Source organism: Enhydra lutris, unplaced genomic scaffold, assembly GCF_002288905.1.
Source record: "Enhydra lutris kenyoni isolate GAN:26980312 unplaced genomic scaffold, ASM228890v2 scaffoldscaffold3, whole genome shotgun sequence".
Taxonomy (NCBI): Eukaryota; Metazoa; Chordata; class Mammalia; order Carnivora; family Mustelidae; genus Enhydra; species Enhydra lutris.
In genome coordinates, this window is record NW_019154087.1 from 46,645,691 (window position 1) to 46,671,084 (window position 25,394).

Sequence of the window (25,394 nt, forward strand, 5' to 3'; positions counted from 1 at the left end):
GAGATAGACAAATCAGTGGAATGGACTAGAAAGCCCAGAATCATATCTACACACATAAGGATATTTGGTATTTGACAGAAGCAGCATTACAGATCAGGGAATGAAAGCACATAGTTTATAATCCACAATGCTGAGACAATCTGGTATCCATGTGGAAAAACATGAAACTCGATCCTACTTCATCCCACACTTAAAAAACAATTCCAAGGAGATTACTCTCCCATATTTTCTTGAGTCTAAGAGACACATTTTAAACATTTGAATATCTCTTTCTCTGAAACCAGGATGTTTTCACAATCAACGCCATATCATAGTTTAGTTAGCTTATATAGTCTTTCTTTTTTTGTGTTGAATATATTAATGGTGGATCTTACATTTGACAATGACTTAGGTTTGATGAAATATGGTGCAACAGTTTGGGTCTGATCAGGAAAACAAAAGTCAATTAGCAATCCAAGAATGAAATATTTTAATATAGAGAAGTAGAGACTTCCCCTACCATTGGGGGGAGTGTGGAAGTAAAGAGTTGGAAAGTTGTCATTGCTGATCTAACCCAGCACTGCTTGAGAGCTTACCAGTAGGCAGGTGAAAATCACAGGAATCCCTCTCCAAGAAGCCATTAACCACTCCCTCAGACCCAACTTCCCAGGAAGCCAATATCAATGATCTCAAGTGCCAGAGATCTGCACAATTTGAAGACATGCATTCCTATGACCCTCTGATGCTGTCAACAAAGGTTGACAATACCATTATAAGAAAGCGTTATGCTCAGCCAAGAATTTGGTCCCCATTGAATGTGTATTGGGAAGGAAGCAGATAACATAAATAAGCTGTTTTCTTTTTTTAAAATTTAATTTTATTTTTTCAGTGTTCCAAGATTCATTTTTTATGCACCACACCCAGTGTTCCATGCAATATGTGCCCTCCTTAATATCCACCACCGGGCTCTCCCAACTTCCTATCTCCCTCCCCTTCAAAACCCTCAGTTTGTTTCTCAGAGTCCATAGTCTCTCATGGTTCATCTCCCCCTCCAATTTCCCCCAACTCACTTCTCCTCTCCTTAGCCTAATGTCTTCTGTGTTATTCCTTATGCTCCGCAAGTAGGTGAAACCATATAATTGACTTTCTTTGATTGACTTACTTCACTCAGCATAATCTCCTCCAGTCCTGTCCATGTTGATAAAAAAGTTGGGTATTCATCCTTTCTGATGGAGGCATAATATTCCATTGTATATATGGACCATATCTTCTTTATTCATTCATCTGTTATAAGCTGCTTTCTTGTGTATACCTTCTAGACCATGAGGAGTCACTTTGGACCAGATGGAAAAGTTGCTCATCACTTGGGGATCCTAAAGTTTTGTTGATCTGGCCACAGTAACTGGATGGGACTTTGAGTATCTCAGAGAAAGTGTAGTGTGTTGCATGTGTGGGTAGAATGGTGTATAGGGTATTTGGGTGGACAGAAGGGCAGACCACAGCAGAATGCAAGTTGTCTCTTTCTTCTTGGATATGTGGTAATTTATATAGAGGTCACATTTCTCAGTCTTTCTTGCAGATAAGTATGACCATGTGACTAACATTGGACCAAGGATATCTGGGAAGAATGTGACAATTTCAACTTACATCTCTTCTCCAACTTAAGGACTAGTTACCTTTCCCAGACAATGGTTCTTTTTCCCCAAAGTAGGAAATGGAACACAGATGTGTCAGAGACCTATGACTTTAAAGACAAGGACAATGCCTTTGTGAATGATCAAGCATGGGGGGCAGACACATGGATTTAGAATGCCCATGTGGAGCAGAGAGATCCTGTCAGCCTAGAATAGCTAGACTACAATTTGGTAGAAAATAATAATTGAGAGAGGAGTCAAGATGGTGGAGAAGTAGCAGGCTGAGACTACATCAGGTAGCAGGAGATCAGCTAGATAGCTTATCTAAACATTGCAAACACCTACAAATCCAACAGGAGATCGAAGAGAAGAAGAACAGCAATTCTAGAAACAGAAAATCAACAACTTTCTGAAAGGTAGGACTGGCGGAGGAGTGAATCCAAAGTGACAGGAAGATAGACCACGGGGGGAGGGGCCAGCTCCGGGCAAGCAGCAGAGCAATGGAGCACAAAATCGGGACTTTTAAAAGTCTGTTCCACTGAGGGACATCACTCCAGAGGCTAAACCAGGGTGAAGCCCATGTGGGGTCAGCGTGGCCCCAGGTCCCGCAGGGTCACAGAAGGATCGGAGGTGTCTGAGTGTCCCAGAGCTTGCAGGTATTACAGTGGGAAAGCCAGCTACAGAGACAGAGCCAAGGAGTGAGCTCTCAGCTTGGGGCTACCTTGAACCGGTGGCAGGCTGGGTGAGATCGGAGTGCGGCTGGAGGCCAGGGAGACGGGAATGATTGGGCACTATTCTCTGAGGGCGCACTGAGGAGTGGGGTCCCGGGCTCTTGGCTCCTCTGGGCCGGAGACTGGGAGGCCGCCATTTTCATTCCCGTCCTCCGGAACTCTATGGAAAGTGTTCAGGGAATAAATGCTCCTGAAAGCGAACCCGAGCGGATAACTTAGCCTGGCCCCTGGGAAGGGCGGTGCAATTCCGCCTGGGGCAAAGACGCTTGAGAATCACTACAACAGGCCCCTTCCCCAGAAGATCAACAAGAAATCCAGCCAGGACCAAGTTCGCCTACCAAGGAGTGCAGGCTCAATACCAAGGAGAACAGGGGAATTCCAGAGAAGGAGAAAGCAAAGCACGGAACTCATGGCTTCTCCCCATGATTCTTTAGTCTTGCAGTTAATTTAATTTTTTTTCAATTTTTTTTCTTCTTCTGCTAAATTTTTTTAACTTTTACCCTTTTCTTTTTTAATGTTTTTTAACTAGTTTAATATATATATATATTTTTTTTCCTTTATTTGTTTTCTTTTTTTAATTGTTTCTTTTTTTTCTGAACCTCTTTTTATCCCCTTTCTCCCCCCCACGATTTGGGGTCTCTTCTTATTTGGTTAAAGCGTATTTTCCTGGGGTCTTTGCCACCCTTTTATTATTTTACTTGCTCCTTCATATACTCTTATCTGGACAAAATGACAAGGCGGAAAAATTCATCACAAAAAAAAGAACAAGAGGCAGTACCAAAGGCTAGGGACCTAATCAATACAGACATTGGTAATATGTCAGATCTAGAGTTCAGAATGACGATTCTCAAGGTTCTAGCCGGGCTTGAAAAAGGCATGGAAGATATAAGAGAAACCCTCTCAGGAGGTATAAAAGCCCTTTCTGGAGAAATAAAAGAACTAAAATTTAACCAAGTTAAAATCAAAAAAGCTATTAATGAGGTGCAGTAAAAAAAATGGAGGCTCTCATTGCTAGGATAAATGAGGCAGAAGAAAGAATTAGTGATATAGAAGACCAAATGACAGAGAATAAAGAACCTGAGCAAAAGAGGGACAAACAGTTACTGGACTACGAGGGGAGAATTCAAGAGATAAGTGACACCATAAGGTGAAACAACATTAGAATAATTGGGATTCCAGAAGAAGAGGAAACAGAGAGGGGAGCAGAAGGTATATTGGAGAGAATTATTGGAGAGAATTTCCCCAATATGGCAAAGGGAACAAGCATCAAAATCCAGGAGGTGCAGAGAACCCCCCTCAAAATCAACAAGAATAGGTCCACACCCCGTCACCTAATAGTAAAATTTACAAGTCTTAGTGACAAAAAGAAAATCCTGAAAGCAGCCGGGGAAAAGAAGTCTGTAACATACAATGGTAAAAATATTAGATTGGCAGCAGACTTATCCACAGAGACCTGGCAGGCCAGAAAGAGCTGGCATGATATATTCAGAGCACTAAATGAGAAAAACATGCAGCCAAGAATACTATATCCAGCTAGGCTATCATTGAAAATAGAAGGAGAGATAAAAAGCTTCCAGGACAAACAAAAACTGAAAGAATTTGCAAACACCAAACCAGCTCTACAGGAAATATTGAAAGGGGTCCTCTAAGCAAAGAGAGAGCCTAAAAGTAGTAGATCAGAAAGGAACAGAGACAATATACAGTAACAGTCACCTTACAGGCAATACAATGGCTCTAAATTCATCTCTCTCAATAGTTACCCTGAATGTTAATGGGCTAAATGCCCCAATCAAAAGACACAGGGTATCAGAATGGATAAAAAAACAAAGTCTATCTATATGTTGCCTACAAGAAACTCATTTTAGACCCGAAGACACCTCCAGATTTAAAGTGATGGGGTGGAAAACAATTTACCATGCTAATGGACATCCGAAGAAAGCGGGGGGTGGAAATCCTTATATCATATCAATTAGATTTTAAGCCAAAGACTAAAATAAGAGATGAGGAAGGACACTATATCATACTCAAAGGATCTATCCAACAAGAAGATCTAACAATTTTAAATATCTATGCCCCTAACATGGGAGCAGCCAACTATATAAACCAATTAATAACAAAATCAAAGAAACACATTAACAATAATACAATAATAGTAGGGGACTTTAACACTCCCCTCACTGAAATAGATCATCCAAGCAAAAGATCAACAAGGAAATAAAGGCCTAAATGACACACTGGACCAGATGGACATCACAGATATTTTCAGAACATTTCATCCCAAAGCAACAGAATACACATTCTTCTCTAGTGCACATGGAACATTCTCCAGAACAGATCACATCCTGGGTCCTAAATCAGGTCTCAACCGGTATCAAAAGATTGGGATCATTCCCTGCATATTTTCAGACCACAATGCTCTGAAGCTAGAACTCAATCACAAGAGGAAATTTGGAAAGAACCCAAATACATGGAGACTAAACAGCACCCTTCTAAAGAATGAATGGGTCAACCAGGAAATTAAAGAAGAATTGAAACAATTCATGGAAACAAATGATAATGAAAGCACAACGGTTCAAAATCTGTGGGACAAGGCAAAGGCAGTCCTGAGAGGAAAATATATAGCGGTACAAGCCTTTCTCAAGAAACAAGAAAGATCTCAGGTACACAACCTAACCCTACACCTAAAGGAGCTGGAGAAAGAACAAGAAAGAAACCCTAAACCCAGCAGGAGAAGAGAAATCATAAAGATCAGAGCAGAAATCAATGAAATAGAAACCAATAAAACAATAGAACAAATCAACGAAACTAGGAGCTGGTTCTTTGAAAGAATTAATAAGATTGATAAATCCCTGGCCAGACTTATCAAAAAGAAGAGAGAAAGGACCCAAATAAATAAAATCATGAATGAAAGAGGAGAGATCACAACTAACACCAAGGAAATATAGACAATTATAAGAACATACTATGAGCAACTCTACGCCAACAAATTTGACAATCTGGAAGAAATGGATGCATTCCTAGAGACATATGAACTACCACAATTGAACCAGGAAGAAATAGAAAGCCTGAACAGACCCATAACCAGTCAGGAGATTGAAACAGTCATCAAAAATCTCCAAACAAACAAAAGCCCAGGGCCAGACGGCTTCCCGGGGGAATTCTACCAAACATTTAAAGAAGAACTAATTCCTATTCTCCTGAAACTGTTCCAAAAAATAGAAATGGAAGGAAAACTTCCAAACTCATTTTATGAGGCCAGCATCACCTTGATCCCCAAACCAGACAAGGATCCCATCAAAAAAGAGAACTACAGACCAATATCCTTGATAAACACAGATGCGAAAATTCTCACCAAAATACTAGCCAATAGGATTCAACAGTACATTAAAAGGATTATACACCACGACCAAGTGGGATTTATTCTAGGGCTGCAAGGTTGGTTCAACATCCGCAAATCAATCAATGTGATACAACACATTAATAAAAGAAAGAACAAGAACCATATGATACTCTCAATAGATGCTGAAAATCATTTGACAAAGTATTGCATCCCTTCCTGATCAAAACTCTTCAAAGTGTAGGCATAGAGGGCACATACCTCAATATTATCAAAGCTATCTATGAAAAACCCACAGCAAATATCATTCTCAATGGAGAAAAACTGAAATCTTTTCTGCTAAGATCAGGAACACGGCAGGGATGTCCATTATCACCACCGCTATTCAACATAGTACTAGAAGTCCTAGCCTCAGCAATCAGACAACAAAAGGAAATTAAAGGCATCCAAATCGTCAAAGAAGAAGTCAATCTATCACTCTTGGGATTTCATCAAGATCAAAAGCTTTTGCACAACAAAGGAAACAGTTAACAAAACCAGAAGACAACTAACAGAGTGGGAGAAGATATTTGCAAACGACATATCAGATAAAGGGCTAGTGTCCAAAATCTATGAAGAACTTAGCAAACTCAACACCCAAAGAACAAATAATCCAATCAAGATATGGGCAGAAGACATGAACAATCATTTCTGCAAAGAAGACATCCAGATGGCCAACAGACACATGAAAAAGTGCTCCACATCACTCGGCATCAGGGAAATACAAATCAAAATCACAATGAGATATCACCTCGCACCAGTCAGAATGGCTAAAATTAACAAGTCAGGAAATGACAGATGTTGGCGAGGATGCGGAGAAAGGGGAACCCTCCTACACTGTTGGTGGGAATGCAAGCTGGTGCAACCACTCTGGAAAACAGCATGGAGTTTCCTCAAAATGTTGAAAATAGAACTACCCTATGACCCAGCAATTGCACTACTGGGTATTTACCCTAAAGATACAAATGTAGTGATCCGAAGGGGCACGTGCACCCGAATGTTTATAGCAGCAATGTCCACAATAGCCAAACTATGGAAAGAACCTAGATGTCCATCAACAGACGAATGGATAAAGAAGATGTGGTATATATACACAATGGAATACTATGCAGCCGTCAAAAGAAATGAAATCTTGCCATTTGCGATGACGTGGATGGAACTAGAGGGTATCATGCTTAGCGAAATAAGTCAATCTGAGAAAGACAACTATCATATGATCTCCCTGATATGAGGAGGTGGAGATGCAACATGGGGGGGTTAAGGGGATAGGAGAAGAATAAATGAAACAAGATGGGATTGGGAGGGAGATAAACCATAAGTGACTCTTAATCTCACAAAACAAACTGAGGGTTGCTGGGTGGAGGGGAGTTTGGAGAGGGGGGTGGGGTTATGGACATTGGGGAGCGTATGTGCTATGGTGAGTGCTGTGAAGTGTGTAAACCTGGCGATTCACAGACCTGTACCCCTGGGGATAAAAATACATTATATGTTTATTAAAAAAAAAAGAAAATAATAATCTATCTAATTTAAACCATTCTAGGTTGGAGTCTTTGATCTATCATATCAAAATTATAACCATTGAAAATACAATGGATGCAATTTAAAATTATTTTTGTAGTTAGTTTACCACCGAAGGAATTCAGCAATAACTTTTTAGTTCTTGAGATCATTTTAAAATCAACAAATCCAAAACCTCATACATGAAGTTTTTCCATGGTCCTAGGTTTTATATGACTTACTCTAAAGCTTGTATTCCTGTCCCAATAGGTAGTTAACTCAGACAATGTGGATTGTTTTTCATAGAGTATCTTTACAAACAAGCCCAGAACATTGTAGAGCTCAATAAATAGTATTTGATTGATTAGAAATGATGTAAGTAGACCAAATACTGTGGTGTTTCAAAGGAATTTTAAAAAAGAAACTTAATGGAAAGAAAAAGAGCCCTCTTCTTCAATTTTGGATAAAGATGTTAATTTTGGCCTGAAGTTTGAAGTTCTGACTGAAGCCATGCTTTGAGCCATTAAGAAGTGACTCATTTTTCTATTACTCACCCATCAAAAAGGATGAGATCTTACCCTAGACAATGACATGGATGGAACTGGAGGGTATCATGTTAAGCGAAATAATACAATCAGAGAAAGACAATTACCATGTGGTTTTACTCATTTAAGAAACAAAACAGAGGATCTTTGGGGAAGGGAGGGAAAAATAAAATAAGATGAAATAAGAGAAGGATACAAGAGACTCTTAACTGTAGGAAACAAACTGAGGATTGCTGGAGGGAAAAGAGATGGGGGATGGAATAACTGGGTGATGGGCATTAAGGAGGACAGGTGATATAATGAGCACTGAGTGTTATATGCAATTGATGAACAACTGAACTCTACATCTGAAACTAATGATATACTATATGTTAATTGAATTTAAATAAAATAAGATTTAAAAAAAAAAGAAGTGACTCATTTTTCACACTGCTATATGCTGGATTCTATTTTTTCCAGCCATAATGCAGTCTTTGGCATCACTACATCTTTTTATTGCAATAGATAATTCTGAAATTAGTTTGTAGGTCAGAATCTTATACATTACGATGTATTTATTTTAGTTTTCCTGAGGTGTTCTTTCTTAATTTTAAATGTCTCTGGTGGCTTTCATCACCTTCTTCAGCACACTCCTCAAGCCATCTTCTGGAAGATGGATCATTCCATTTAAAACTGCACATCCCTCCCACCTGCTCATGCTTGATCCCCTTTACTGCTCTCTAGTTAGTTTCCACTGTACTTACAATCTGCCAACAAGCCTTGTGAGTTATTTATCACAGTTACGGTTCATGTCTGTCTCTTCCCACTAGAATAGAAGGTCCATTCAGGTAGGGATTTACGTCTACTTTATTAACTAAAGCAGCTTAAGTAACTACAGTGGGGACTAAGTATGTTTTAATGGTTACATAGATGAATCTGTCATGTTACTGAAGAACAATTTGATTTAATTCTATTTAGATGAACAATTGAACAATTTGACGCAAGAAACCCTAAAAGTATATTCTATTTTGAAATCCTGAGTATATATTTTCAGGAAAGGCATTCAAACAGCAAAATAAGTGAAGCCAAATCTCTTTTTACTTTCCTGTATGAATTGTTACTCGCTTTGGCTAAGAAGAAAAAGAATTGTCACGTGCAAGGTTCATGACTCTTCCATGCTGTGGCAGCAGCCCCCAATCTTACCACACATTATGTTCACAATCTGAACATGTCATCCCACGTTTCTGTGTCCAAGAGGAGATTTTTGCGCTCTGTGCTTTGTCGACTCCATAGAACAGTAGTCAGCTGGTTCCGGCACGTCCCATATCACCTCCCATGATGAGGGTTCCACTTCTGGGACTGCAGTGTTGCCACCAGGAGCAAGGGCAAATTCAATCCTGCAAATTAAATTTCACATCTAATCAAGATTATTGGGGGAAAAAGGAGGGAAGGAGGCAAATAACAAACCATCATTCTTGCCTGGATGGCAGGGACTCAGGCCCCGTGCACATTACCACTTGGGTGCAATTGAGTGATGTCTTAGTTTGCATTCCTCCATCTCTTTGCACCCTCGCATCCTTCTTGGAATAGCTGACATCTGTTCACCTACTGGTGTTGGACACTGTTACAAGCATTTTATGTTATAAAGATATTATAATTAATTCTACTCAGCAATATGATGGATTTGATATTTTAATGATCCCCTCTTTATGGAGGCACAGAGACATTTTCCCCAAGTGCACACAGCTAGTAAATGGCAAGAGTTCGCATCCCCACCCGCAGTCCTCCTCTAGAGCCCATGCTCTCCAATACTACCCTCGCAGGAGAAGACTATTTGAGTCTCCTGTTCAAAGGTTCCCTGCAGCCTGTGAAATGTACTTCCCTTGCCAGTGGGCACTTCCCATCCTCTGGCTTCGCCCTGCCCTCTGCTGCATCTGCCAATGTTCTCTCTGCCTCAAACAGCCTGTTTCACTAAAGGATTTATTGCTGTCTCCTGCCTGCTGTGTCAGGGATGATTTACTTTTCAAAATCCTTCATCAGAGACCATGTGGTATGTAGAAGTGTTTTAATTATCTTTAATCCACATGGATGGCGTGTAGTTGCCCGAAGAGGGATACACACATCATGGATGGTGAGGTGGCATTTAATCAAAAGGGCACTTTCAGAGGAGAGAGCTCCTAGTGGCTCTTCAACTATTTTTAGCTCTAATCAACACAAGGCATTTTGTTGATTAGCAATATGAATGTTTGGAATGAGTTTTTGCTAGCAAAGTGTGCTAGAGGTGTTAGTTGGCCTGATATATGGATAGACTGTAAGAATCCAGCTCAATAGTCTCCACCCTCATGGCTTGGTTGATGACTTAATTCCCAAATGTTGCCTGTGGGCAGCTTCCTATTCAGAAAAGTTTGGTTGTCTTGGGCTGAACAGAAGTTTTGTTGACCCTGCATTTGAAAAATTATCAGTTTCTTCTCTAGTGACCCTTTCATGTCAGTTATGTTTAGAGCACCTAAAGAGACAGCTGGGACTTGACCTCAAAAAATAGGTTTTGGGGCCCCTTCAATTAAGCATCTCTCTCTCTCTCTCTCTTTTTTAAAGATTTTATTTATTTATTTATTTGAGAGAGAGTACAGAGAGAGAATAAAAGGGAGGAGACTCCCCACTTAGCAGAGATCCCAGGACCCTGAGATCATGACCTTAGCCGAAGGCAGACGCTTAACCAACTGATCCACCCAGGTGTTCTGCAGCTCACTCTTGATTTTGGTTCAAGTTCAAGATCTCAGGGTCTTGAGATCAAGCTCGCATTGGGCTCTGTGCTCAATGGGAAGTCTGCTTGTCCCTTCCCCTCTGTTCCCCCTCCCCCACTCAAGCTCTCTCTCTCTCTCTCTCTCTCTCAAATAAATAATTAAGACCTTAAAAAAGAACAGGTTTCTATTTATTTGTCTGTTTGCTAATAATTTGTCTGTAGGTGCAGGCAAATTCTGTTGAGAGTTACCTTTCTGGAAAGTGGTAGTGAGAGTGCAGAGGCTCCCTAAGGCCTCCCATCTAATTGCCCTCACCTACCGGTGGCTACAGATATCTTCTGTAAAATATTCATTTATAAAGGGCCACATTGGCTGCATGAGTTTGGTACTGCACCCATTCCAGGTTCATTTCTCCTTTTTAAACTCTTCTCATAAGTACTGTTTCCTGCTGAGTTACTGTTCATCCTAGCTACATATTTCGCAGAACATTTCACCTCTTTATCTTTATATCATGGCCCACCTCAAAATTCCACGTTCTCATGAAGGCTTTGCTGACTCTTTCATCCCTTTCTCATCCTTGTACTAGGGTCTTAATGCACTCATGCACAGCACACATAAAAAAGCTTTTGATCATACATCAATTTCCCTGACAGTGTTCATTACGAGCCCGCGATATAACTTAACAGAAGAACAAGACTGACATCAAGGGGATCCCCGTTGATGATAATGCCAGTGGCAACCGGTCCTTTGCAAATGAGTAGGCCCTGTTGCTGCTTTGCTCTCAGACACCCATGCCCTTCCCTCTGGGGGTGTTTTGTTTATTGCTGTTCTTTTGTTCTCTTATTTACCTTTGGAGAGTTTGAACTTTGATAGAAGCAAAATGACCATCAAGGCCAAAGGTAATCAAGAGAAGTGGTTCCCAAGTACGTGGATTCCAGATCAGAGGAGAGAGATTTTAATCCACCAATTTATCATCTTTTTAACTTGAAGTAACATGCACCATATAAAAGTGTCCTGCTATAAAAGCCATGTTTGTTCCAGAAATTCTTGTAGGGACAACAATTTTGTATAGTGAGTCTGGAGTTCTGTAGCTCCATGCCCTTTAAATTAATAGTTTTTACAGATTTGTAAAGAAAGCTTGGGATTTCTTAAGAACCTTGTTTTATACATACGCATATCCATAAATAATTTTATATATTATATACTTATATAAAATATTTATAATTATTTACATAATTATATATATAAATATAATTGCATCAGAAAAGACCATATACCAGGATGAAGTATTTCGTTAACGGTTGAAATAACATCTACTCCATGAATTTTAAAAGGTCTTAAAGAATAAGAACCTGTTGAATACTTTCTTAGATTTTCTTTATGTTCAGCACAATCCCAGGCACAGGGTAGAAGGCAGGAGGAAACAGATCCTATATTAAGTGTTGGTTGACTTAAAGCCCACCTGGCATTTTAAGTGAATTCTCTGACAGAGGGAATCAACTTCATATATGTAATTATTCTTCTCAATGTTTTATAAAAGTGATTATTTATGACACCATATCTCACAGCAGCTCATAAGAACATGGAGAACTTGAGAATATACAGAAAGAAAACTTTGTGTAAGAGGCAGATCAAATAACAGATTTAGGAAATAGAGTTTGTAAAAAATACAAATGGAAGGCAGGTTTTCTAAGATGTCATAATTTTTATGGACTTAACTACTTTATTAGAAAGATCTCGTTTAATTTGTTTTACCTGATTTCACAAATCATGGTGTTGTACCTACTTGTAACTTGAGCTGATGAAACAAACAAACAAAGCCCTAATACCAGCTGGGAGAGGTAGACTAAATTATGTAATGTCTCTGGGTTTCATTTTTCTCCCTTTTATTGTATGGGAAGACCAGGATTCCATGAGCTGATGTGACACCAGCCAGTACAGTGCCTGGCACATAACCAGCAATCAACAGTACTAATTTGCTGGGAAACAAGCTGCTGTACTTCTTCAGAGCGCTTTCCTTAAATGTATCAGATAGTCAGTCATTGAAGGCTAATTAGGAGCAGCATTACCTGACCGTGAAGAGTATGAATGCGACCACGTGCATACAGCTGTACTCATGACCTTGGGTGAGGTATGTAAGCTTTCTGTGCCTCGGGTTTATCATGTATAAGTGGAAATAAGAAGACCTCCTTAGTGGTGAGGATTACATTCTTTGATGTGCGGAAAGCATTTAGGACAGGGCTTGGCAATGGCAGGCGCTTGATAAATTTTGGTGAATATTAAATTACATGCAAAGGACTGTATTGGTAGTTGTGGAGGATAATAATTTGCAAAGATGAATGTGATTCAGTTCTTTTTTCAAGGAGTTTATAATATATCGCATATAGTAGGAGAGAGAGAAGTTAGCCTGGTTAATCAAATATTGAATAATGTGTAAAAGGAGATGCAAAGTAAAAAGATGAACTGCTGTAAGAATGTGGAATAAGGAGTCAGAGATTCAGACAAGGCAGACCAATGAGAGCTTCAGACATGGCAGTGGAATCTGAATAAGCTGAAAGAATAAGAATTTTAATAGATGATGGGAAAACTTACTTCAGCTTGACAGAATCACATGAGCATAGGGCCTTGAAACTGCTTGAAATATTTGGGAAATAGATACGGCTGAGATGTAGGCAGCATTATATATTGTAGGAAAAGAAGGGGATGGGAAAGTATTTTAGAATCAGGTAAGGAGAATCTTATATGCAATGCTAAGAATTTATTCTTGAAGAATGGAGGCTGGCTCCTTTCCTTCCCATAATATGCAACTTTTTAAAAATAAGAAGTGAATCACATTCATCTTAGAGAGTTATTACCCACAGCAACTCCTAGTAATTTGTAATGAGAAACTTTTCTTTAACCTAATAAAGTTTTTTTTTTTTAAATTGAGGTAATTGTAGATCCACATGCACTTGTAAGAAGTAATACAGAGAAATTTTGTATGCACTTTGACTGGTTTCCCCCCAGTCATTAACATTTTGCAAAAATTATAATAAGATATCACAACTAGGATATTGACATTGATACAATTCACTCATCTTATTCAGATTTCTCCAGTATTATTCATTCTTTTGTGTGTGTGTATTAAGTTTTTCACCTTTGTGTGTTTGTATGACCACACTAAAGATCCTGAACTATGCAATGTCACAAGCATCCCTTACGTTGCTTTTATAACTACACCCATTCTTTTCTGCTCTCTTCCCCCAGTTGCTGGTAAATACTAATCTGTCTTCCATTGCTGCCATTTTTCCAACCTTTTGGGATTGAATTTTTTCAGTCAAGGTAATTTCCCAGAGATTTATTGAAGCTCCTGTATGGATATGTAGGTATGTATGGATAGTTCCTTTCAATCGCTGAGTTCTATCCATAGTATGGAGGTACTGCTGTTTCTTTAATCACCCACCTGTTTGAATGATATTCGGGCTGAGTACAGATTTTGGCTATTACAAATAAAGCTGCTATGAACATCCACATGCAGTTTTCTTGTGAACACAAGTTTTGATTTATTTTTTAAAAAATATTTATTTACTTTGGAGGGAGAGAGAGAGGGAGAGAGAGAGAGCATGCAAGTGGAATGGAGGGGCAATGGGAGAGGGAGAAAGAGAGAGAATCCTGAAACAGATTCCCTGCTGAGCATGGAGCCAGATGTGAGGCTTGATCTCAGGACCCTGAGATCATGAATGACCTCAGCCCAAATCAAGAGCCAGATGCTTAGCCAATGGAGTCACCCAGGCACCCCATAAGTTTTCATTTCTTTGGGATAAATACCCTGGAGTGTAATTGCTGGGTTGTATGATAGTTTCTCATTCAGTTTTTAAAGAAACTGCCCAACTGTTTTGCAGAGTGGCTGCACCATTTCACATTTCCATCAACAATGTGTATGTGATCTAATTTCTGTGAAATGTCACCAGCATTTGGATTTGTCACTCTTTTTTATCTTAGCCATTCTATATCTCATTTACATTTTAATTTGCATTTTTTAATGGCTAATGATGTACATTTTTTCATTCTCTTATTTGCTTATTCACTCTTTGGTGAAATGTTTGTTCATATATTTTGCCCATTTTCTAATTTTATTGTTTGATCTTTTTTATTGTTGAAGAGGATTGAGAGAAATGTACACATTTAGATAGGTAGTTTGTAATAATTTCCTCCCAAATTGTAGCTTGTTTTTTTGTTCTTTTCATTGAGTTTTTATAGAGTAAAAGTTTTAGGTTTGATGAGCCCCAGGGGATACAGAAGTCAATGGACAAGGGAATTCCCTCCAGAGAGCAGAAGCAGGGAACTCCCACCATGCCACCCCCTTGTCAGGACAGGACAGAGATTTCTCAAAATTCCTGTCTGGAAGAATTTCATCATTGCTATGGATCAGTGACTATTTTTCCTATTCTTTCCTTTTTAATATCAAAGGGTTTATTGTGGCTATCTTGTCCTTGCTATAACTTATATATCAGATATGAGTGAGTGTATGTGCACATGCGTAAGGGGAGGTTGGGGAGGCAGACCATTTGTATTTTTAGGTTCTAAGTCACTGGACCATGAAAAGACATTTTTATACTGGAGAGGAACATGCATCACCCAGAGACTCTGGACATTGAGCTGGATGCAGTTACTGGAAGGGACTTTGACTTCTATCTCTTAGGGAGAAGGTAAGTATGTTCTTTGTGTGGGGTAAAAGGGGTGGAAAGGATTTGATGAGCAGAAGGGTGAACTGTGGTAGAGTATGCCTAGCCATTTAATGGACCCATTTCCTCTTCTTCCTGGAAAAAAAGATCAGATATGGACTGAGTTGTGATCTCCTCAAATTCATATGTTGAAGCACTGACCCACAAAGTGACTGGATATAGAGAAAGGGTCTTTAGGAGATAATGTAGATTAAACAAGGTCATAAAAGCTGAGTTCTATTCTGATCAGACTGTGGCCTTATGAGAAGACTCCTCTCTTACTCTCCCACAAATCTCTCTCTCTCTCCTCCTACCCCCTCCTTCTTACCCATGTGATTACACAATGAGAAGTCAGATATCTGTAAGCCAGGAAGAGCACTCTAACCAGACACTTTGATCTTAGACTTCCTAGGCTTTAGAGCCATGAAAAAGAAATTTCTGTTGTTTAAAGTCACACAGTCATGCTATTTTGTTATGGTAGCAGGAGCAGTTTAATATACTTCTCTTCGATGTGCTATATAAATGTGACCGTAAATGATGTGTATCATTTTCAGAAAAGACCACAAAATTACTTTTGCTTTTTCCCATGCTGTTGTTCCTTCTAATGGCTCAATGAAGACATGTTCAGTGACCTTGAATATAAAGTGTTAAAGATGGCCAAGTAAAAAGGTGGAGGGTCCTGAGTCTCTCTGAATCACTCATGGCAGAGAATGGCCCACCGAACAGGAACCCTTTTTTTGGACTACATATGTGCAAGAAATAACTTGTATTGTGCAAGCTAATATTTTGAGAGATTATCTCTGGTAGCAAATAGAATAATTCTATCTAGTATAATAGGAATGTCACTAAATAACATGGAGGAAAAAGTGTTTTGGGGGGAATACACTGGGTAATATTTTTGATGTCCAGTAAGCAGTTGAAAATTCAGATCTGTAAGAAAGAACAAAATGAGAAGGTGTCTGTGTGAGTCGTTCAGGCTGTTCTAACAAAACAACAGACTGGGTGGCTTATAAACAACAGAAATTTGTTGCTTCCAGTTCCAGGGGCTGGAAGTCTGAGATCAGGTTGCCTGTGTGGATGGATGAAGCCTTCTTCACTCTAGAGAATTCTTGTATCCAGAGCATAAAGGGCAAGAGAGCTCCGTGAGGTCTCTGGTAAGAGAACTAAAGTAGTTCACAAGGGCTCCACACTCACACGCTAAGCCCCTCTCAAAGGCCCCACCTCCTAACACTGTCACATTGGATATTAGATTTTCAATATATTAACTTGGGGCAGGGCACAAAGATTTAGACCACAGCTGTGTCCAAAGATACAAACTTTATGGTTGGAAAATTAGGGAGACACAACCAAAGGGAGTGTGAAGACAAAGAGATGAGAAATAAACCAATAAGGTAAAGCCTTTCAGGAGATAAGAAGGGAAAGAGATTCAGGGAAGAGGTGGAGGATGTCAGATCTCAGTGAGATGAGAATTTCTTCTTACAGAGAAGAAATGAATCTGTGTGTGACAATCCTGCCCTGAGAAGTTTGGCCATGAAGAAAATGATACACATGGAGAACCATCTTCAAGTGGAAGGACTGCTGAGGTTTTGTTTGGTTTTGTGTGTTCAGTGAGAGGAGACTTGAATATATTTGTTGGTCAGGGAAAATGGGTGGGAGAATGAGATCTAATTTGTGAGAGAGAAAAGGAGTAACAGACAAGGCCAGAGTCTTAAAGAAATAGAACTACATATACAATTTCTAATTAATACCTTCTTAATGAATTTGAAGCTGCTCAGCTCTTGCATTAGCAGAAAAATAAATTTTATGATATTTTCCACATTTAATTTCTTTCTAACTCAGTCAAATAGGAACAGGTGAATGTTTCATTCCTTCTACTGACCAAATAATAACAGTTGCTATGAATCAGAAATACATATTGTAGTTATATTTCTTACTAATTAGTTATTTGTTTTATAATCTTATATAAAGCATAGTGTGTGTGTGTGTGTGTGTGTGTGTGTGTGTGTGTGTGTGTGTATGTGTACACTATATATAGTATAACTCTGGAGAATGTGCATTTAGCTCTAGAGCTTTACTTTACATCTTTTGAAATATGAGTAATAGGAATTATTCTTTTATTTCCAGACCTTTGGAACTTAATCTGCTTTTAATCCCTTAGAAGTAAGAAAAAGAATGTAACATACACTGCTGTCTATTGGGAAGAAAATGAGGGAGAGAGGGAGAGAACTAGGGAGGGAGAAAGACTTCCAGAAATTTCTAGAGGTTTCTACTCCTTTCCACTTTATTATTCCAAAACTTGGATAACACCTATTGTTGAGAGAAGACTAATTAACATGCAGTGGCAGTCAGTTATACTTACCTTGAATGATCTATCTCTGTAAAAATGTGGGAAAATGAGATGTAAGTCTCTGTGGGGATTAGATATGAAAATTATGTGAGATAACAAGCATAATATGTAAGACCTCTTAATACAGAGGATGGTATGTGTAGGAGATCTATAGACATTTATTTCTTTTCCGTTTTTTCCATAATTGTTCTTTTTTTTTTCTAAAACAGCTTTTTAGTATTCTGTAGGTTAACTATTATTCTTTACAAGTAATACCCAACAAAAATTATTATTCATTTAAATATATGTGCTAATAGCTCTGACATCTATCCAGAAGATACACTTATAGTTTATCCCATGTTGTAGTAAGAGTCTTTTCTTTCTTTAAAGATTTTATTTATTTATTTGACAGATAGAGATCACAAGTAGGCAGAGAGGCAGGCAGAGAGAGAGAGGGGGAAGCAGGCTCCCTGCCAAGCAGGAATGCCAACATGGGGCTCCATCCCAGGACCCTGGGATCATGACCTGACCTGAAGGCAGAGGCTTTAACCCACTGAGCCACCCAGGTGCCCCTGTAGTAAGAGTCTTAATTCATTGAATCAGTATCATTAGAAGTCATGGTAGGGAAAAACAACTATCAGTAGTTTACTTAATATTTAATTAAGTCCTATTTTTTTAACTAAAAATAACCTAACTTTGAAAGCTATTTATTATGATAATCAAATTCAGCTTACTAAGTCTCACATGAAAGATTTGGTTTCACAGAGGGAAAGCGCAACCAGGGGGAGCAGGAGGCAGAGGGAGAAACAGGTTCACCATTGAGCAAAGAACCTGATGTGGGACTCGATCCCAGGACCTTGGGATCATGACCTGAGACAAATGCAGACATTTCACCAAATGAGCCACCCAGGCATTCCAGTTGTTTGAGTCTTAAGGTAGGAATTAGATACAGATTTTCTAAATCTTTTTCAATTTTTGCATTTAGAAACAAATCTATCTCTAGCTTCATCTTTATCTCTTTCTTTACCTCCCTCTCCATGGCCATCTCTATCTCTATGTCTAGATCTTTCTGTTATATATGTTTCCAATATATTTGTGGCATTGATGGTACACTACCATTTAACATATGAGATATGACATAGTACATTTCAGAAATGGAAATGTTAGCAGAGAATTATATTAAGATCCAGTTCAAGGTAACATTAACCTTTTCAAGAGCGTATGTACTTCTTTGGTGAGAAATGAAGCAAAACAAGAGAAATGACCACATCACTAAAGCTTAATTTAATCAAAGACATACAAGCAAAAGACTAAGGTCATGGTAAATTCAATGGTTCTTCTTATGTATTAGGAATATGTCCATTTGGAAAAGGACTTTTAAATGGACTGCCTTAGCTTAATATGAAAGAAATATCTGACAACAAATCTATGTTTGAACATTTCCATGTAAAGTTCTTCCATTAGGTTGCACTCTTATCAGTATTCAAAGGAATTAGAATTTGCTCAGCATTAGGAAATTCACTGACACTATTTTTTAACATCTTGCTACATTTCTGTTTCAGTCTTGAAAGGAGCAGCAGTACGTTTTTTTCTCTGGAAACCCACCTTAGTGACTTCCTGGACACCCACCCTAATGAATGCACTAAGTTTCTCATCTTGACCTCATTCTAATGTTTAATGATTCTTAAGACATGGCTTGGTTATGTGCTTAAATAGGCATATTATCAAGGGGTGTTGGTGGATGGATTTTTAAAAGGCAATGAAACCAAGATATATTTATGGTAAATGCAGTTCTGGCAACACCCTACATTTTTACCTCTGAATATTGTTAAGGCTGTGTTAGTTGTAGGTTTACATGAGGTTATTCACCGAATATCTTGATGGAACTAGCCTTCCTGGGGAACAATTTAAGACAGATGCTAACAATTCCTTTTGAGTCTGATAATTGAGAGCTATGTAAGGTTTTCCAGTTTTTTCTTATTTCCTGCATTTGGATCTGAATCCTGATGTCATGGACAGAGTGACAGAAAAATGGCAAATTGGGTGAAGTTATTTCCAAAATATAAAGCCAACGATGAAATAATATTTAGAATAACTAAAGGAACTGCTGCAAATTACTGAGAGCAAGAGGACAAAAGAATATGAACAGGTAATTAACAGAAGATGAAACCCAAAAGAGAAAGCCTCACGTAGGTCCATAAAGATGGATCATAGATGGATCATGGTCCATAAAGACATTCATCATAACAGCATTTATGATAGCAGGGAGCTGGAGGTAATCCAGTATCCATTGTGGGAGGGGAGTGTTGGTGGAGCAGATAGGTAATTAAAACAGAAGGATGCTCTCTAGGAATGTAACAGTTTGAAACTAAGTTTTCATATAACACGAATGAACGGTAAAAACAGAATTAGAAAAATAATTTAAGACTCAGGGTGCAATGTATATTTTAAAACCAGCAATGAAAACTTAACTTAAAATATATGCTCACAGAGAATCAATACATATTTTGCAAAAGGTGGGACAGGGAGGAGAATGGGAGCAATTAATCATTATATAGAGTATCCCTGAAGCCTTCCTAAAACAGGGTCCACTGGGCTGAACTTATTGCTCTTGGATGGAGAAGTAAAATTTGATGGCATATGGGAATACAACTCACTCATCAATTAACATGGAAATTAAAATCCTTGTGCTTTCCCCCAATTATCTGAAATCAAAATGTCGAGACATTACACCTAAATCTATAAAAAGTAGATGGAAACCTGAAGACATTGCTTGTGAAACCTGGGTAGTGGCCGTGGTGATCAAAGCAACAGTGAAACTAGAGGACCTTAATTCTATAATCACTCCTGTCAGTTGTGTAGAGTGTTGGCTGATTGCACTATAGCTTCACCTGTAAACTCTGGACAAATCTGTGAGCTACAAAAAGTGCTTTTTAAAAAATCTCTCTAGGTTACAACTTCATACTGCATTCTTTAGAACTCCCTAAGAATTCCCCTGGAGATTCGAGATGTTGGGTGGCATTGCTGAAAAAATCCTAATTCAGTGGGTTCAGCTCTTCACTGACACAAGTCTGTCAGTAGAGACCACCTTCTCCATTTGTCATTGGACAAACATGTTAGAAGTCCAATGCTACCTTCTGTTACTACTTTGGCCAACAATAAGAAATCTCATGGCCTCTGTCTTTCATCATACTTATATCAACGCTGCCAACATCAATCACCCTTTCTATCCTTTCCTACTGAAGAAGCTCATTGTCTTCAAGGAAGAAGAGAAGGACAAAAGCTTTCCCAGCAACACATGTGAGGTCCTGTGATCTCAGTTTGCAGCAAGGATGCTAGATTACCCTCCTCTATACAGTGTTCTTTATAATGGATAAAAATGGAGATTCATCTAATATTAGCAGTGTTACCAGAATTTCAAAGGTGATTGCTCTTAGATACCTCTGATAGATACCCTATCATACCAATTTCTTGGAACATGACTATGAAAGTGGACCAAAGAACCCATAACCTGGTGTTTTAGATGTTCCTCAGTTTTCATATGCTGTGATGTCATTGGGCCAACGAAAAATCAGTAAATGATCAGTAAATGTAAAAACACAGCAATAGAAACCATTCAAAAGAAAACACAGAAAAGAATTCAAACGAAACAAAACCAAGCATCAAGGAGCTGCTGAAAAAATTCTCCTGGCCTAACATATATTTAACTGGAATTCTAAAAGGGAAATAGGAAATGCATAAAATTTTTTTGAAAATATATGATTGAAAAATTTCTAAATTTGGTGGGAACTATAAACCCACTTACCCCAGAAGCTCCACAAAGATGAAATATAGACACATGAAGAAAACTACACCGAATGTTCTGGTTCTACATGTGAGGGGCTTGGAAGTCACCACTCCATCCTAATGACATGTAAAAAGCTAAATAAGCCAAAAAACCAACTCTTCTTGGGTTCATAAGAGAGGGGAGGATGAAGAACAAATCACTACCTACAAGATTGGAGACACAGGCAGAGGATACAGGTAATCACTGTTACCCCAGCAGAGGCTCACAGACACTGCAAGATCCAGTGCTGGGATAGAAAAACCTGAGCTGTAATCGATGAATTAATGGAGGCTCAGTGGGAATCATTCTGAAAATGAAGAACACCAAGGAGCACAATATTTTGAGATGACCTCCAGGAGTTTGACCAGTTTCCCTATAGTACTGGAGTTTCCCTATAGTATTGGGGAAAAATTCCTTCCTGCTTTAGGCAGGGGGAGGAGAAAGGAATCATTTTTTAAATACCAACCCCCCTCCTCCCCTACCCCGCACCCAGGGCACTCTGCTCTTTGTAATAAAGCCTGCCCTCAGGAGAAACTAATGAACCAGAACCAAACCTGCTGGAGTTTTTATCAAAGCCTAGTTGACCTGGGGCAAAGGGATTATCCAACTTCAGTCAGCTCTAGCTTTCCTGGTGGGAAAAGGAAATACCCAATTGGGACAGCAATTCTGTCCCACCTAAAAGGGAAAAGCAACCTGAGAAACCCTATGACATGGTCCATAAGCATAGACTACTGAAAGACTGAGACCTGATCATCAGACTAGAGAACACCTCCCTGACCCTCACACCACACCACCACATTACTAAGAGTCTAATTACAACAGTTCCTTTTACCTAGTACATCATGTCCTGTTGTCAAGAAAATATTACAAGACACACTCAAAGACCAAAACACAATTTGGAGAGACAGAACAAACTTTAGGACCAGATATAGTAAGGATGTTGGAATCATCAAGCTGGAAATTAAACACAGGTATGATCAATATGCTAAGTTCTCTAATGGATAAAGTAGACAGCATGCAAAACTAGGTGAATATCATGAACAGAGGTGGAAATCCTAACATAGAATCAGAAAGAAATGCTAAACAAACTAAACAACTGGAATGAAGTGAAGAATGTTTTTTTAAAAATTTTTATTATTTATTTATATTTAAAGATTTTATTTATTTATTTGACAGAGAGAGAGAGATCACAAGTAGGCAGAGAGGCAGGCAGAGAGAGAGGGGAAAGCAGTCTCCCTGCTGAGCTGAGAGCCCGATGCTGGGCTCGATCCCAGGATGCCGAGATCATGACCTGGGCTGAAGGCAGAGGCTTAACCCACTGAGCCAACCAGGTGCCCCTATTTTTTTATTTCTTTTCAGTGTTCCAGAATTCATTGTTTATGCACCACACCCAATGCTCCTTGCAATACGTGCCTAGTCGCTGGATATGGTTGAGAAAAGACTATCTGAGCTTGAGAATATAACAGTAGAAACTGCAAAACTGAAAAGTAAAGAGAACAAAGACTGAAAAAGAGAGAATGGACTATCCAATGGACTATCCAAGGACCACTACAAAAGGTGTAACATATGTGTAGTGAGAATACCAGAAGAAGAAGAAGGAAAGAATGGAACAGTAGAACTATTTGAAGCAATAATTACTGAGAACAAGTTAATATCAGACACAAAACCACAGATTCAGGTGGCTCAGAGAACACCAAGCAGGATATGTGCCAAAAAAATTATAGCTACCCATGTCATTTTCAAACTACAGATAATTAAACATGAAGAGAAAATTTTGAAAGAAACTGGAGGTGGGGGGTGGGGGAGACTCTACCTATAGAGGAACAAAATTAATATGATATATTAAATATAGTATATTAAGTATAATATTACATTAAATATTAATATTATTAAGGTAAATATAACATATTAAATATCAATATTAAATGCTTTAGTATATTAAATATGACAATTTAATATAATATAATGTAAATATTTCTGTAGTATTGAGGATACAAGTTAATATACAGAAGTCAATTGCTTTCTTATATACTAGCAATAAATGATTGGAAAGTAAAAAAAATACAATTTACATTAGGATCCACAAAAATTGAAATACTTAGGTACAAATTGAACAGAGTATGTGTAAGATCTAGATGACAAAAAACAAAATCAAGATGATAAATAAAATCAAAGAACCAAATAAATGGAGAGATGCTGCGTATTCATGGTTAAGAAGACTCAATCACGTCAGTGGCTGTGGCAGCAAGGGCTGTGGCTGGACCTCTGGGTTTTGGGATCCGGTACTGGAGCCAATCAGCATGGGCAGAGAACCGGGGGAGCAGGCACGGAGTGCATTTCACAGTCTTCTAGGATCTCCTCAGTGAAACTCACTGTGGATAGGATTCTAAGTTGGAGGGACCATGGAGTAGTATACAGCAAACAGCAATAGTTGGACAGATTGTCATGCCAGCTGGAGAGATTCAGTAGCAGGTCCGAGGTAGCCATTAATGGTACAGGTCAATAGTGGAAGCCAATTAATTCCATAAACTGGCCAGCCCACCATGGTCCAAGCTGTCCCTGGTGGACAAGTCAAACCATCATGCCAGTACTTGTGTCTGGGACTCAGGGTTTACAGCAGATACAGTTGGTCCCACCTGGACAGATTCAGATCCATGGTGGGCAGGCTGTGCAGATACAGGGCCAGCAAGGCCAGACCCAGCAGATCATCGTCTCGCAGCCCCAGAGAGCAGTCACTGCTGGCCAGACCCAGACCCAGCAGCAGAAGACTGTCCAGGGATGACAAATAGCACAGACCACTGAAGGACAGACCACCGTCCATCAGCAGGTACATGCAGACGGCACCATTCTGTGGCACCTTACAGTCCCTTTCCAGGGATGATCACCACACCAGCAGCCAGTCTGGCAGGAGAACAGATTGTTCAGACAGGAGGCAACACCAACACAAGCAGCAGTGGACAAGGGGCTGTCACTATGACACTACCAGTGGCAGGCAATGTGGTCAATTCAGGAGGGATGGTCATGATGGTGCCTGGTGCTGGCTCTGTACCTGCTGTCCAAAGAATCCCTCTCCCTGGGGCAGAGATGCTTAAAGAAGAGCCTCTCTATGTGAACGCCAAACACGGGCCAAACCCATACTAAAGAGGAGGCAAGCCAGGGCTCAACTAGATGCAGAAGGGAACATTCCAAAGGGAAGAAGGAAATACCTGCACGAGTCTCAGCACCTTCCCGCCATGGCTCGGAAGCGTGGTGACAGTAGATGGTTTTTCTCTCCATAGGAAGAGGGCAGTCCCCATATGCAGGGTCCAGACCAAGCAGACAAAGAAGCAATGACACAGATCATCTGAATGTCCTAACCCTAGGCCATGTGTTGGAACAGATCAAGGTCATGCTCCTCACCACTGTTTTCCACCGTTCCAGGAAATTGATCCCCTCTTCCAATGGGACATTGACAATTATGTGCTGCCTTTTCTACAACACAGAAACCACTTAGTTTTTTAAAAAAAGTGGCTCAGTATTATAATTGCAGTGATGTCTGGCAAGTTGAAACCCCAAGCCTTTGTCTCAGCCTTCTACATAATACCTGTTTCAGACTGTTGATGGATTAGGATCCTAATTAGGATTAGGATGATGTAAGGGACACATGCACCTAAGTGCACACACAACACTTATGTTGGCTTCTGAAGCCAGCCAGCCATTTTAGCAGCAGAGGGCAAACTTCTCAACCCAGACTGCGATCAGGGAAGCCGAGGCTCACTTCTTCCTATGGTATCTAAGCAGCATCCATCCCTATGATGGGGATCTCAGGCTGACTCACCAGACACTTTGTATTCAGAGGTGACTTCCAGGTAAGGAAGTTCCATCTCATGATATGGAAACAGTAAATTCGTTGAGATACATTCACCCTAATAATCTCTATCTACCCAGATGATAGGTTGGTATTCTTGGATCTCAGCCAAGAAAAAGCTAACTCTGGGAACAGAATGACAAAAGACTCAAGCTCTAAAAATATAAATTGTGGAATCTCTCTCTCTTTTTAAGCTTTGACAAGATGTGT

At 39.3% G+C, this 25,394-nt stretch overlaps 1 pseudogene; it reads left to right on the plus strand.

Moving 5' to 3' along the window:
- Positions 1–23,739: 23,739 nt before the first annotated feature.
- Positions 23,740–24,693, plus strand: LOC111157886 (annotated as a pseudogene).
- The last annotated feature ends 701 nt before the right edge of the window (positions 24,694–25,394 follow it).